The 16206-nt window shown below is 45.2% G+C and overlaps 4 non-coding genes across 4 annotated transcripts; all 4 read right to left on the bottom strand.

Annotated features, from left to right (window-relative positions):
* Positions 1–1170: 1170 nt before the first annotated feature.
* Positions 1171–1243, bottom strand: TRNAF-GAA (transfer RNA phenylalanine (anticodon GAA)). The gene has a single exon. It is a non-coding gene; the product is annotated as a tRNA-Phe (tRNA).
* A 2844-nt stretch (positions 1244–4087) lies between these two features.
* Positions 4088–4160, bottom strand: TRNAF-GAA (transfer RNA phenylalanine (anticodon GAA)). Its single transcript has one exon. It is a non-coding gene; the product is annotated as a tRNA-Phe (tRNA).
* A 10034-nt stretch (positions 4161–14194) lies between these two features.
* On the bottom strand, positions 14195–14267 carry TRNAF-GAA (transfer RNA phenylalanine (anticodon GAA)). The gene has a single exon. It is a non-coding gene; the product is annotated as a tRNA-Phe (tRNA).
* Positions 14268–15939: 1672 nt separating this feature from the next.
* On the bottom strand, positions 15940–16012 carry TRNAF-GAA (transfer RNA phenylalanine (anticodon GAA)). The gene has a single exon. It is a non-coding gene; the product is annotated as a tRNA-Phe (tRNA).
* Positions 16013–16206: the final 194 nt, after the last annotated feature.

Raw genomic sequence — 16206 nt, 5'->3', positions numbered from 1 at the left:
AACCCAGCATTGAACAAGGGACTTTTAGATTTTCAATCTAACACTCTCCCAACTGAGCTATTTCATCCAGCTGGCCATTTTGGCTTTCTGTTGTATTTTTGATAATTGTTAAAGATAAATGCAGACCCTGGTCATTCTATCTGCATGTGCAGTTATGTGTTAAATTGTCCAATATTATTCAGCAGCTAAATTGGTCTGATGGGTGAATTTCCTTGTTAGGAGCCAAGTTAGTTAGAAGATGTTTGTAAACTATGAATGGACTTATACTCAGACACACAGACCTATATGGCGAGGGTAGGCAAACTAGGTCATCTGACTACTAACAGTTTTGTATAAGGGGAACTCGAGGCTGATGCAGGCAAAGCTTTACTTTCAATTAAAGGAAGAATTGGCAAATAAAGCAGGTAAAGTTGAATACAAGAGAGGTGGAAGCAAGTTTGACAGAAAGACAGAATGTAAAAAATATGTTGAAATGGTTGTCTTATCGATCAGCTTGATAAAAGGTTTTGATCATTATAAACAACGTCAATATGAGTTGACTCCAAATAGCATTTGTGGCATGCAAAGCAGAAGTTCAAAATGTGCCTAAACCCGGGATTGAACCAGGGACCTTTAGATCTTCAGTCTACTGCTCTCCCAACTGAGCTATTTCATCCAGCTGGCAATTTTGGCTTTCTGTTGTATTTTTTATAATTGTTAAAGAAAAATGCAGAACCTGGTCACTCTATCTGCATGTGCAGTTATGTGTTAAATTGTCCAGTATTATTCAGTAGCTAAATTGGTCTGATGGGTGAATTTCCTTTTTAGGAGCCAAGTTAGTTAGATGATGTTTGTAAACTATGAATGGACTTATACTCAGAAACACAGACCTATATGGCGAGGGTCGGCAAGCTAGGTCATCTGACTACTAACAGTTTTGTATAAGGGGAACTGGAGGCTGATGCAGGCAAAGCTTTACTTTCAATTAAAGGAAGAATTGGGAAATAAAGGAGGCAAAGTTGAATACAAGAGAGGTGGAAGCAAGTTTGAAAGAAAGACAGAAAGTAAATAATATGTTGAATTAATTGTATTGTCGATTATCTTGATAAAATGTTTTGATCATTATAAACAAAGTCAATATGAGTTGACTCAAAATAGTCTTTGTGGCATGCAAAGCAGAAGTTCAAAATGTGCCGAAACCCGGGATCGAACCAGGGACCTTTAGATCTTCAATCTAACGCTCTCCCAACTGAGCTATTTCGGCCTGCCAGCAGCTATAGTATTCAGCCTCTTTTTTTTAACAATCCCAGAACAGAGATGCAGAACCTGGATTTTCAATCTGAGGTTAGAGCTGTGTTTTAATGTGTCCTGCATTGTTCAGCAGCTAACTGGTGAAATGGGTGAGTAGCGTTTTTGGGATAAATGTTAGGTCGTTTTTCTTTTAAAACTCTGAGTGGACCAGCACTGTATTACACAGACGTATGTCGCCTGAGTAGGTAAGCTATGTCATCTCAATACTGACAACTTTGTTCAAGGAGAAGTGAAAGCTGATGCAGACAAGAGTTTACTTTGAAAAAAGTATAAAATGGGATAAATTCGTCATCAAAGCTGATGGCAAGAGAGGTGGAAGCAAGTTTAGAAGGAGGACAGAAAGACAACTTTTTGTTGAAGTTATCATGTTGTTGATCAGTTGATAAAATATTTTGAGAAATAAAGAAAAAAAAACTAGAGCTGATTTCAAGAAATATTTTGCAAGAATGTAGGATCCCCTCGCACTGTGCTGAAAGTCAGGATTGAATCAGGTACCTTAAGCTCTTCAGTCTAACGATCTCCCAACTGAGATATTTCAGCCAACAAGTCCCTGTGGCCTCCTGATGTATTATTAATAATTGTAGACGATACATACAGAACCTGGTCATTCTATTTTCGTTTATAGTTATGTGTTAAAGTGTCCAGTATCATTCAGCAGGTAACTTGGTCTGATGAGTGAATATCCTTTTTAGGGGACAATGTAGGTAGAATTTTTTTTTCTAAACTCTGAATTGACTTATACTCTGAAACACAGACCTATATGGCCAGGGTGTACAAGCTATGTCATCTGACTACTGACAGTTTTGTATAAGGGGAATTGGAGGCTGATGCAGGCAAGGCTTTACTTTAAAATAAAGCAAGAAGTTGCAAATAAATGAGGCATAGTTGAATACAAGAGAGGTGGAAGCAAGTTTGAAAGGAAGACAGAAAGTAAATAATATGTTGAATTGATTGGAGTTAAATCAACGCTCTTCTTTATCAAAACCTTTTATCAATCTGATCAACAACACAAACAGCTTTTGTGACATGAAAAGCAGAAGTTAAAATTGTGCCGAAACCCGGGATTGAACCAGGGACCTTTAGATCTTCAGTCTAACGCTCTCCCTACTGAGCTATTTCAGCCTGCTGGTAGTTTGGGTCTTCATCCTTTCTTTTAAACTTCCCAAGAAAATAGATGCTCAACCTCATGCTAGAGCTATGTTTTAAGATGTCCTGTATCATTCATCAGTTAACGGGTGCAATAGGTAAATAGCATTTTTCGGATCCAGGTTAGGTAGCTTTTTTTTTTACTCTGAATGGACTAGCACCATATTACACAGAGGTATTTGGCCTGAGTAGGTAAGCTATGTCATCTGAATACTGAAATCTGTGTTCAAGGAGAAGTGGAAGCTGATGCAGACAAGAGTTTACTTTACAAAAAAGCATGAAATAGGAAACATTTGTAGTCGAAGCTGAATGCAAGAGAGGTGGAAGCAAATTTAGAAGGAGGACAGAAATACAATTCTATGTTGAATTGATCATGTTGTCGATCAGTTGATCAAATATTTTGATAAATAAAGAAAGAAAAACTTGAGCTGATACCAAGAAATATTTTGTGAGAAGCAAGAAACCTCTCAGACTTTTCCGAAACCCAGCATTGAACAAGGGACTTTTAGATTTTCAATCTAACACTCTCCCAACTGAGCTATTTCATCCAGCTGGCCATTTTGGCTTTCTGTTGTATTTTTGATAATTGTTAAAGATAAATGCAGACCCTGGTCATTCTATCTGCATGTGCAGTTATGTGTTAAATTGTTCAATATTATTCAGCAGCTAAATTGGTCTGATGGGTGAATTTCCTTTTTAGGAGCCAAGTTAGTTAGAAGATGTTTGTAAACTATGAATGGGCTTACACTCAGACACACAGACCTATATGGCGAGGGTAGGCAAACTAGGTCATCTGACTACTAACAGTTTTGTATAAGGGGAACTCGAGGCTGATGCAGGCAAAGCTTTACTTTCAATTAAAGGAAGAATTGGCAAATAAAGCAGGTAAAGTTGAATACAAGAGAGGTGGAAGCAAGTTTGACAGAAAGACAGAATGTAAAAAATATGTTGAAATGGTTGTCTTATCGATCAGCTTGATAAAAGGTTTTGATCATTATAAACAACGTCAATATGAGTTGACTCCAAATAGCATTTGTGGCATGCAAAGCAGAAGTTCAAAATGTGCCTAAACCCGGGATTGAACCAGGGACCTTTAGATCTTCAGTCTACTGCTCTCCCAACTGAGCTATTTCATCCAGCTGGCAATTTTGGATTTCTGTTGAATTTTTTATAATTGTTAAAGATAAATGCAGAACCTGGTCACTCTATCTGCATGTGCAGTTATGTGTTAAATTGTCCAGTATTATTCAGTAGCTAAATTGGTCTGATGGGTGAATTTCCTTTTTAGGAGCCAAGTTAGTTAGATGATGTTTGTAAACTATGAATGGACTTATACTCAGAAACACAGACCTATATGGCGAGGGTCGGCAAGCTAGGTCATCTGACTACTAACAGTTTTGTATAAGGGGAACTGGAGGCTGATGCAGGCAAAGCTTTACTTTCAATTAAAGGAAGAATTGGGAAATAAAGGAGGCAAAGTTGAATACAAGAGAGGTGGAAGCAAGTTTGAAAGAAAGACAGAAAGTAAATAATATGTTGAATTAATTGTATTGTCGATTATCTTGATAAAATGTTTTGATCATTATAAACAAAGTCAATATGAGTTGACTCAAAATAGTCTTTGTGGCATGCAAAGCAGAAGTTCAAAATGTGCCGAAACCCGGGATCGAACCAGGGACCTTTAGATCTTCAGTCTAACGCTCTCCCAACTGAGCTATTTCGGCCTGCCAGCAGCTATAGTATTCAGCCTCTTTTTTTTAACAATCCCAGAACAGAGATGCAGAACCTGGATTTTCAATCTGAGGTTAGAGCTGTGTTTTAATGTGTCCTGCATTGTTCAGCAGCTAACTGGTGAAATGGGTGAGTAGCGTTTTTGGGATAAATGTTAGGTCGTTTTTCTTTTAAAACTCTGAGTGGACCAGCACTGTATTACACAGACGTATGTCGCCTGAGTAGGTAAGCTATGTCATCTCAATACTGACAACTTTGTTCAAGGAGAAGTGAAAGCTGATGCAGACAAGAGTTTACTTTGAAAAAAGTATAAAATGGGATAAATTCGTCATCAAAGCTGATGGCAAGAGAGGTGGAAGCAAGTTTAGAAGGAGGACAGAAAGACAACTTTTTGTTGAAGTTATCATGTTGTTGATCAGTTGATAAAATATTTTGAGAAATAAAGAAAAAAAAACTAGAGCTGATTTCAAGAAATATTTTGCAAGAATGTAGGATCCCCTCGCACTGTGCTGAAAGTCAGGATTGAATCAGGTACCTTAAGCTCTTCAGTCTAACGATCTCCCAACTGAGATATTTCAGCCAACAAGTCCCTGTGGCCTCCTGATGTATTATTAATAATTGTAGACGATACATACAGAACCTGGTCATTCTATTTTCGTTTATAGTTATGTGTTAAAGTGTCCAGTATCATTCAGCAGGTAACTTGGTCTGATGAGTGAATATCCTTTTTAGGGGACAATGTAGGTAGAATTTTTTTTTCTAAACTCTGAATTGACTTATACTCTGAAACACAGACCTATATGGCCAGGGTGTACAAGCTATGTCATCTGACTACTGACAGTTTTGTATAAGGGGAATTGGAGGCTGATGCAGGCAAGGCTTTACTTTAAAATAAAGCAAGAAGTTGCAAATAAATGAGGCATAGTTGAATACAAGAGAGGTGGAAGCAAGTTTGAAAGGAAGACAGAAAGTAAATAATATGTTGAATTGATTGGAGTTAAATCAACGCTCTTCTTTATCAAAACCTTTTATCAATCTGATCAACAACACAAACAGCTTTTGTGACATGAAAAGCAGAAGTTGAAATTGTGCCGAAACCCGGGATTGAACCAGGGACCTTTAGATCTTCAGTCTAACGCTCTCCCTACTGAGCTATTTCAGCCTACTGGTAGTTTGGGTCTTCATCCTTTCTTTTAAACTTCCCAAGAAAATAGATGCTCAACCTCATGCTAGAGCTATGTTTTAAGATGTCCTGTATCATTCATCAGTTAACGGGTGCAATAGGTAAATAGCATTTTTCGGATCCAGGTTAGGTAGCTTTTTTTTTTACTCTGAATGGACTAGCACCATATTACACAGAGGTATTTGGCCTGAGTAGGTAAGCTATGTCATCTGAATACTGAAATCTGTGTTCAAGGAGAAGTGGAAGCTGATGCAGACAAGAGTTTACTTTACAAAAAAGCATGAAATAGGAAACATTTGTAGTCGAAGCTGAATGCAAGAGAGGTGGAAGCAAATTTAGAAGGAGGACAGAAATACAATTCTATGTTGAATTGATCATGTTGTCGATCAGTTGATCAAATATTTTGATAAATAAAGAAAGAAAAACTTGAGCTGATACCAAGAAATATTTTGTGAGAAGCAAGAAACCTCTCAGACTTTTCCGAAACCCAGCATTGAACAAGGGACTTTTAGATTTTCAATCTAACACTCTCCCAACTGAGCTATTTCATCCAGCTGGCCATTTTGGCTTTCTGTTGTATTTTTGATAATTGTTAAAGATAAATGCAGACCCTGGTCATTCTATCTGCATGTGCAGTTATGTGTTAAATTGTCCAATATTATTCAGCAGCTAAATTGGTCTGATGGGTGAATTTCCTTTTTAGGAGCCAAGTTAGTTAGAAGATGTTTGTAAACTATGAATGGGCTTATACTCAGACACACAGACCTATATGGCGAGGGTAGGCAAACTAGGTCATCTGACTACTAACAGTTTTGTATAAGGGGAACTCGAGGCTGATGCAGGCAAAGCTTTACTTTCAATTAAAGGAAGAATTGGCAAATAAAGCAGGTAAAGTTGAATACAAGAGAGGTGGAAGCAAGTTTGACAGAAAGACAGAATGTAAAAAATATGTTGAAATGGTTGTCTTATCGATCAGCTTGATAAAAGGTTTTGATCATTATAAACAACGTCAATATGAGTTGACTCCAAATAGCATTTGTGGCATGCAAAGCAGAAGTTCAAAATGTGCCTAAACCCGGGATTGAACCAGGGACCTTTAGATCTTCAGTCTACTGCTCTCCCAACTGAGCTATTTCATCCAGCTGGCAATTTTGGCTTTCTGTTGTATTTTTTATAATTGTTAAAGATAAATGCAGAACCTGGTCACTCTATCTGCATGTGCAGTTATGTGTTAAATTGTCCAGTATTATTCAGTAGCTAAATTGTTCTGATGGGTGAATTTCCTTTTTAGGAGCCAAGTTAGTTAGATGATGTTTGTAAACTATGAATGGACTTATACTCAGAAACACAGACCTATATGGCGAGGGTCGGCAAGCTAGGTCATCTGACTACTAACAGTTTTGTATAAGGGGAACTGGAGGCTGATGCAGGCAAAGCTTTACTTTCAATTAAAGGAAGAATTGGGAAATAAAGGAGGCAAAGTTGAATACAAGAGAGGTGGAAGCAAGTTTGAAAGAAAGACAGAAAGTAAATAATATGTTGAATTCATTGTATTGTTGATTATCGTGATAAAAGGTTTTGATCATTATAAACAAAGTCAATATGAGTTGACTCAAAATAGTCTTTGTGGCATGCAAAGCAGAAGTTCAAAATGTGCTGAAACCCGGGATCGAATCAGGGACCTTTAGATCTTCAGTCTAACGCTCTCCCAACTGAGCTATTTCGGCCTGCCAGCAGCTATAGTATTCAGCCTCTTTTTTTGAACAATCCCAGAACAGAGATGCAGAACCTGGATTTTCAATCTGAGGTTAGAGCTGTGTTTTAATGTGTCCTGCATTGTTCAGCAGCTAACTGGTGAAATGGGTGAGTAGCGTTTTTGGGATAAATGTTAGGTCGTTTTTCTTTTAAAACTCTAAGTGGACCAGCACTGTATTACACAGACGTATGTCGCCTGAGTAGGTAAGCTATGTCATCTCAATACTGACAACTTTGTTCAAGGAGAAGTGAAAGCTGATGCAGACAAGAGTTTACTTTGAAAAAAGTATAAAATGGGATAAATTCGTCATCAAAGCTGATGGCAAGAGAGGTGGAAGCAAGTTTAGAAGGAGGACAGAAAGACAACTTTTTGTTGAAGTTATCATGTTGGTGATCAGTTGATAAAATATTTTGAGAAATAAAGAAAAAAAAACCCAGAGCTGATTTCAAGAAATATTTTGCAAGAATGTAGGATCCGGAGGAGGAGCCTAGCGCGCATCCAAGATGGTCGCGTGAGCACAGGGCTCCCCGGACCCTCTCTGCTCCTCGGAATTTATCCTGAGAATATCCTGACGTGGCTTATGGAATCTGGGAGATAAAGACCAGCTGAGCGTATATCTCTTTTCAAAACTCAAATCGGACCTGGGAATCCTGAGTTGTCGTCGTCGGAACTTTTGGGACCCACCCGACGGAGGTGACCGGGGGAAGGTGACCCGAGGGACCGGGCTGCAATTGAACAACAGCGGCTTCAGCGCGGTGCCAGCTGCCGATCCACCACTTTCGGTTTCGGTTTTGCACTTCAGGAGACCGGCAGGGAGGTGCGCTCGGGGTGGAGAGGTGCTTCCTGGGCCTCTGCATGAGGTTTTCTTTCATCTGCCACTAGAGCGCCTATCGCCTCGGACCCCCTATGCCGACATTTTGTGGTCTTCTTGCTGGTGCCTTACACCTCTTGGTTGGAGGTCCCCTCGGGTGACCGTGTTCACATGGGGGGCAAAGGGGGTCCCGAGGGCCGCAAGACCAAGGCTTCCCTCCGCGGGGGGGCAGTCCAGAGCAATAACATGGACCGCTACACCCAGGGCAGGGGGCCCTCTGGCGCTGCTGGCCTCCCCTCGGATACTGCGGAAGGAGGCGCGACCGCCACTACGGAACTATCCTTGCAGGACATTATGGGCGCCATTGATGGCATCAGGGAAACCATCGCGACGCAATATGAGGCCCTGGCCCGTAAGATTGACACTGTCGCGATCGATGTCACCCTGATCCGGGCCGACCTCTCCAAAACTAACGAGAAGGTCCAGGCTCTCGACGCACGGACCTCCACCCTCGGTGCGGATGTGTCGGATCTGCGGGCCGCGCTTGGAGACATCAGGGTGGTTAACGACCATATGGCCCGGCGGCTTGAGGACTTCGAGGGACGGGCCCGACGCAACAACATCCGCGTCATAGGTGTACCGGAGTCCTCTGACGGCCGCCCGGTTGACCTCGTGGTCGAGGAACTTATCCTGAAACAGTTGTCCTCGGCTGGCCTAAGTAAGTTCTTTGCCGTGGAGCGGGCCCATCGAGTTCCGGGCGGTCGGCCACGGCCGGGGGCCCCCCCGAGGCCTATCGTGGCCAAACTGTTCTACTACAGGGACCGCGACGCTATTCTGCAGGCCTCACGGACCCACGGCCCGGTTCGTCATGAGAACTCGACCATCAATTTTTACCCGGACTTCACGCAACTGGTCCAGAAACAACGGATGGGATTCCAAGGGGTGAAGCGTCGTCTCCGTGAGCTGGGCCTAAAGTATTCGATGCTCTACCCTGCAAAACTCCGAGTGGAACATGGGGATCGGACAGCCTTTTTTGACTCTCCTGTGGCTGCAAGTGACTGGCTGGACTCTCTGCCGGACGGAGGTGGCCGTCCCGGACCCTCTGCGGGCACCGCAGGTGATGGGTCCCCTTTAGAATGATTTTTGGTCCTTGATTTTGCCTTTTTGCACTGTACAGTCGGGTCTTATTTCATTTGCATATTGTGTTTTACCAGGACCAGTGAGGGGGGCGGGCGGGGACGGGTCCCTTACCTCCTCTGGGTTCTTTTCGTAGAATGGGGTTAGTGGGGCGACAGGCACACTGCAAGTTGGGGGGGTTTTTTGGCCCGCAGGGGTGCAGGGTGGGGGGAGTTGGTCCTGGGGTGGGGTTGGGGGGGAGGAGGGTTTGTTTTGCAGTGTGTTTTTTGTTTGCAGGGCGAGGTACTGATTTTTGTCCACATTTGGGAACTGTGCTGCAGGCTGGGGGACCCTTGATCTATTGGGGGGGATGGGGGGGGACGGGTTGAGGCTTCTGTCATGGAACGTCAATGGGTTGGGGGACCGTATCAAGCGGGGAGTAGTACTGCAATATTTGCGTCGTTTGACTCCTGATGTGGTGTTTCTCCAGGAGACGCATCTGGTTGGCAATGTTTGCCATGCAATGAACAGGGGGGGATACCGCCTCGTGGCCCATTCTGGTTTCACAACTGGTTCCAGGGGGGTGGGCATTCTGCTGCGAACCTCACTTCCGGTGGAGATCACTAAGATAGTCTCGGATGACAGAGGGCGCTATGTGTGTTTGATTGGGAGGTGGGAGGGGCAGCCCCTTGCCCTGGTTTCAGTTTACGTCCCCCCGGGCCTCCAGAACTCCACCTTCACTGACTTGGGTCGAATGCTGCTTGACCTTCCGGACAGCCTCCTGCTCATGGGCGGGGACTTTAATTCTGTGGTTTCGGGTGAACTGGATCGTCACCCACCAAGGACCCTCCCCGCTGCCCAGGCATGGCTGGGTGGGATGCTGGAGACCTTCGGCCTGGTGGATAGTTGGAGATTAATGCATCCGACCCAATGTCAATTCACCTTTCACTCGGGGGCGCATGGGAGTCTCTCTAGGTTAGACTACTTCCTTATGCCCGCGGCGCAGACTGGTCGGATTCGAGAGGTCAGGCACCTGGCGCGGGGTATCTCCGACCATTCTCCGCTGTGGCTTGTTTTTGACACCGGGCCGCGGTCTGCAGGGCGGATCGCTCCCATTAACCCATGGTACCTGCGAGACCCTACGACTCGTGACAGCCTGGTTAAGGCTATGGACCAATACTTCCTGGATAACGAGGGGTCGGTGTCTTCTGCAATGTCCCTGTGGGAAGCCTTTAAAACCGTGATCCGCGGACACGCCCTTTCCCAGATAGTGGTGGCTAAGAGGGTCAAGAGTGAGGCAGTGGTGAGGCTGGAGACTGACATCTTGGGGCTGGAGTCGGCCTTGGAGGCGAATGTTACTCCGGACGGGCTCCATGCCCTCAGCCTGAAACAGTTTGAATATAGGTCCCTGGTCACTGACGCGGCCAAAACTATGTATAGGGAGCAGCAGGGTCGACTGTACGATGCCGGGGACAAGGCGGGAAAGTTGATCGCGTGGCTGGACAGGAAGGAGAGAGTGAATCGTGTGGTCCCGGAGTTGCGTGCTGCGGATGGTGTGTGTGTGACGGAGCCTGACGAGATTGTGGAATGTTTTGCCGACCACCTCCGGGCTGTGTACTCCCCAGTGACTGACAGGGATGAGGACGACTCTCGCCTTCTACTGAGGGATATCGCCTTGCCCTGCCTGTCCGTTGAGGACCGTGAGCGGCTGGACACCCCCTTGTCGGTGGATGAAATAGCGACCGCGATCCGCTCCCTTCGCTCGGGCAAGGCTATGGGTCCTAACGGTCTGCCCATTGAGCTATATAAATTGCGCCCTGACAAGCTTGCGCCCTTCCTCAGTCGCATGTTCCGTGAGTCTCTGGCGGCGGGTTCCCTCCCGGCCGATCAGCGTTTGGCCACGATAGTTGTTATCCCCAAGGAGGACAAGCCGCGAGATCGCTGTACTTCTTACCGGCCTATTTCACTGCTAAATGCGGAGCCTAAGATCCTGGCGAAAGTCCTTGCCAATCGTCTGTTGAGCGTCGTGTGCGATCTGATTCATCCGGACCAATGCGGATTCATCCCGCATCGTAACACCGCTCTTAACTTGCGGCGTCTTCATGGCGCCCTTGCCAGGGCGGAGCTCCTCTCCGAACCGGCCGTGCTGGTTTCTTTGGATGCCACGATGGCTTTTGACACCATCGAGTGGCCATTCCTCTGGGCTGTCTTGGCTAAATTTGGCTTTGGGGAAGGATTTATTGGCTGGGTGAAGCTTCTGTACACGGGACCCATGGCCCAGGTGGTGGTGAACGGGCGGGTCTCTCGGCCCTTTGCCCTCGGCAGGGGCACGAGGCAGGGATGCCCGTTGTCCCCTTTGCTCTTCGCTCTCGCCCTGGAGCCACTCGCGGCTTGGCTCCGCTGGGAGCCCTCGCTTCGAGGGATCCGGTGGGCCCCGGGCTTTGAAGATCGGGTTTCGCTGTATGCGGACGATATTCTCCTATATCTCACCTCACCGCGGCAGTCGCTCAACGTCCTCTTTGACGTTCTGACTTCCTTTGGGAATAATTCGGGTCTCACGATCAATTGGTCTAAATCCTGCGTCTATCCGATCTCCGGTGGTCCTCCACTCCTACCGCCTCGGCTTCCGATCCAGGTATCACTGAGCGGCTTTAAGTACCTGGGGATATACGTTTCGCTGGACCCGGTGGCTCGCTATGAGCTGAATCTCCTGCGTCCGCTTCGGCGGTTGCGAGAGGATACGGCCCGGTGGTGCAGGCTGCCCCTTTCCCCGCTGGGTCGGGCCGCGCTGTTCAAAATGATGTCCCTTCCCAGGTTCCTCTATGCACTCCAGAATTCCTTCGACGTCATCCCAGTGGCCTACTTTCGGGAGGTAGAGAGCCTGCAGAGGAGACTGGTGTGGGACGGGCGGGCGCGTATTGCTCTTGCTAAGCTTACTCTCCCCTGGTATGACGGGGGCATCGCGCTTCCCGACATTCGCAGGTATTATTGGGCCGCGCAGCTTTCGGCCATCAACCATGCCACGTATGCGCCTGGCCTGAACCCGGCGTATGAGATGGACAAGTTCCTGCTTCCCGGCGGGGACTATAACAGGGCGCTGTACTCCCGCTCGGCTGGCCGGACCCTTACGGGTCCTACTAAGATTGCTGTGCGGACCTGGAGGGCCGCCACTGCGGCTACGGGCTGGGGTGAGCGACTGACATGTGCTACTCCTTTGTTTGCCTCCGATCGCCTGGGGAGCCTCTGGACTACGAAGGGGTTTGACCAGTGGGACACGATTGGTATCAGCAAAGTGGGAGACCTGTGGCATAAGGGCGCGGTTAAGACTTTCGCGGCTCTTCAGGCCGAATATGAGCTTACGGACAGGGAGTTCTTCCGCTATGCCCAGGTTCGACACGCCCTGCTCTCGGTCTTTGGAGAGGGGACCACGATCCCGGTTTCCTCGCCCCTCGAGGACCGCATACTTGACGGACATGTCCCGGACAGCACTATTTCTTTAATTTATAAGAAACTGATTAATCATCGGGCTGACCTCTTGGTGCGCCTTCGGGAGGCTTGGACGGGGGATGGGGTGGAATTGGACGACGAGGACTGGCAGTCTGCACTGTCGTCCCCCAAAGAGGTCGCCATTCCAGCCCGTCTCCGGTTGGTACAGCTTAAGATTCTTCACCGGGTGTATGTGACGGGTCCTCGCTTGGTCTCGATGGGATATTCCGACGATGGGCTCTGTAAGCGGGGTTGTGGGCTCAGTGCCACCTTTCTTCATATTCTGTGGGAGTGCCGCGAGGTGGCGGACTACTGGCGCCGGGTACATACGGTTATGGGACAGGTCACTGGGGTTGTGCTGCTGCCGGAGGTGCGTCGCTGTGTCCTGAATGTGTGGGAGCCCAATGATTATAGCGCGGCTCAGACTCGGTGGGCGGCCCTGGGGAACATGATTGCCAAGAGAGATATAGCGCAGCTTTGGGGTGCCCAGCGGCCGCCCACCGTGTCAGTATGGAAGGAGAATATGGACTGGTGTATGTTCAGGGAGAAGACTGTGTATGTTGCCCGTGGTAAGCCGGGGGCATGGGGCAGAATCTGGGGGCAATGGAATGCTTATCGCGGGGGTATCTGTACGCCCCCCCTGGTGGACACCGATATCGCCATGTCCCCCTGACCCTTGACGGTTCCGGGCACCTTTTGGAAGGACTACATATTGACGTTCAGTTCCCTTGGCCCCCCCCCGTCCCCAGCCTCCCGGTACTCCTTCCTTTCGTGTGCTGCTTAATGGTCTGACCTGGAGTTCCCCGGGGGAAGCCTGACCTGCGCCGTTTGTCTTTATGCCTCGCCTTTTGTTTTTCTTTTAGTTTTCTGTGTTTGTTTGATCTAAGTCTCCTGTGCCTCTAGAACTATCCGGACTCATTACGGGGCCGACCCCCGGAAACCGACTGCAGCTTTGATAAATGTATATTTCATTCTGTACTTAGCGGCCGGCCCTGGTGGTTGTAGGCCCGTGCTTGTAATCGAATTATTGTTCAATGAAAACTTTTTAAAACAAAAAAAAAAAAAAAAAAGAATGTAGGATCCCCTCGCACTGTGCTGAAAGTCAGGATTGAATCAGGTACCTTAAGCTCTTCAGTCTAACGATCTCCCAACTGAGATATTTCAGCCAACAAGTCCCTGTGGCCTCCTGATGTATTATTAATAATTGTAGACGATACATACAGAACCTGGTCATTCTATTTTCGTTTATAGTTATGTGTTAAAGTGTCCAGTATCATTCAGCAGGTATCTTGGTCTGATGAGTGAATATCCTTTTTAGGGGACAATGTAGGTAGAATTTTTTTTTCTAAACTCTGAATTGACTTATACTCTGAAACACAGACCTATATGGCCAGGGTGTACAAGCTATGTCATCTGACTACTGACAGTTTTGTATAAGGGGAATTGGAGGCTGATGCAGGCAAAGCTTTACTTTAAAATAAAGCAAGAAGTTTCAAATAAATGAGGCATAGTTGAATACAAGAGAGGTGGAAGCAAGTTTGAAAGGAAGACAGAAAGTAAATAATATGTTGAATTGATTGTGTTGTTGATCAGATTGATAAAAGGTTTTGATAAAGAAGAGCGTTGATTTAACTCCAAACAGCTTTTGTGACATGAAAAGCAGAAGTTGAAATTGTGCCGAAACCCGGGATTGAACCAGGGACCTTTAGATCTTCAGTCTAACACTCTCCCAACTGAGCTATTTCGGCCTGCTGGTAGGTTGCGTCTTCATCCTTTCTTTTAAACTTCCCAAGAAAATAGATGCTCAACCTCATGCTAGAGCTATGTTTTAAGATGTCCTGTATCATTCATCAGTTAACAGGTGCAATAGGTAAATAGCATTTTTCGGATCCAGGTTAGGTAGCTTTTGTTTTTTACTCTGAATGGACTAGCACCATATTACACAGAGGTATTTGGCCTGAGTAGGTAAGCTATGTCATCTGAATACTGAAATCTGTGTTCAAGGAGAAGTGGAAGCTGATGCAGACAAGAGTTTACTTTACAAAAAAGCATGAAATAGGAAACATTTGTAGTCTAAGCTGAATGCAAGAGAGGTGGAAGCAAATTTAGAAGGAGGACAGAAAGACAATTCTATGTTGAATTGATCATGTTGTCGATCAGTTTATCAAATATTTTGATAAATAAAGAAAAACTTGAGCTGATACCAAGAAATATTTTGTGAGAAGCAAGAAACCTCTCAGACTTTTCCGAAACCCAGCATTGAACAAGGGACTTTTAGATTTTCAATCTAACACTCTCCCAACTGAGCTATTTCATCCAGCTGGCCATTTTGGCTTTCTGTTGTATTTTTGATAATTGTTAAAGATAAATGCAGACCCTGGTCATTCTATCTGCATGTGCAGTTATGTGATAAATTGTCCAATATTATTCAGCAGCTAAATTGGTCTGATGGGTGAATTTCCTTTTTAGGAGCCAAGTTAGTTAGAAGATGTTTGTAAACTATGAATGGACTTATACTCAGACACACAGACCTATATGGCGAGGGTAGGCAAACTAGGTCATCTGACTACTAACAGTTTTGTATAAGGGGAACTCGAGGCTGATGCAGGCAAAGCTTTACTTTCAATTAAAGGAAGAATTGGCAAATAAAGCAGGTAAAGTTGAATACAAGAGAGGTGGAAGCAAGTTTTACAGAAAGACAGAATGTAAAAAATATGTTGAAATGGTTGTCTTATCGATCAGCTTGATAAAAGGTTTTGATCATTATAAACAACGTCAATATGAGTTGACTCCAAATGGCATTTGTGGCATGCAAAGCAGAAGTTCAAAATGTGCCTAAACCCGGGATTGAACCAGGGACCTTTAGATCTTCAGTCTACTGCTGTTCCAACTGAGCTATTTCATCCAGCTGGCAATTTTGGCTTTCTGTTGTATTTTTTATAATTGTTAAAGATAAATGCAGAACCTGGTCACTCTATCTGCATGTGCAGTTATGTGTTAAATTGTCCAGTATTATTCAGTAGCTAAATTGGTCTGATGGGTGAATTTCCTTTTTAGGAGCCAAGTTAGTTAGATGATGTTTGTAAACTATGAATGGACTTATACTCAGAAACACAGACCTATATGGCGAGGGTCGGCAAGCTAGGTCATCTGACTACTAACAGTTTTGTATAAGGGGAACTGGAGGCTGATGCAGGCAAAGCTTTACTTTCAATTAAAGGAAGAATTGGGAAATAAAGGTGGCAAAGTTGAATACAAGAGAGGTGGAAGCAAGTTTGAAAGAAAGACAGAAAGTAAATAATATGTTGAATTAATTGTATTGTCGATTATCTTGATAAAAGGTTTTGATCATTATAAACAAAGTCAATATGAGTTGACTCAAAATAGTCTTTGTGGCATGCAAAGCAGAAGTTCAAAATGTGCCGAAACCCGGGATCGAACCAGGGACCTTTAGATCTTCAGTCTAACGCTCTCCCAACTGAGCTATTTCGGCCTGCCAGCAGCTATAGTATTCAGCCTCTTTTTTTGAACAATCCCAGAACAGAGATGCAGAACCTGGATTTTCAATCTGAGGTTAGAGCTGTGTTTTAATGTGTCCTGCATTGTTCAGCAGCTAACTGGTGAAATGGGTGAGTAGCGTTTTTGGGATAAATGTTAGGTCGTTTTTCTTTTAAAACTCTGAGTGGA

Source organism: Triturus cristatus, chromosome 8, assembly GCF_964204655.1.
Source record: "Triturus cristatus chromosome 8, aTriCri1.1, whole genome shotgun sequence".
Lineage (NCBI taxonomy): Eukaryota > Metazoa > Chordata > Amphibia > Caudata > Salamandridae > Triturus > Triturus cristatus.
The sequence above is the reverse complement of the archived record's forward strand: the minus strand, read 5'-3'. Positions and strand labels throughout refer to the sequence as shown.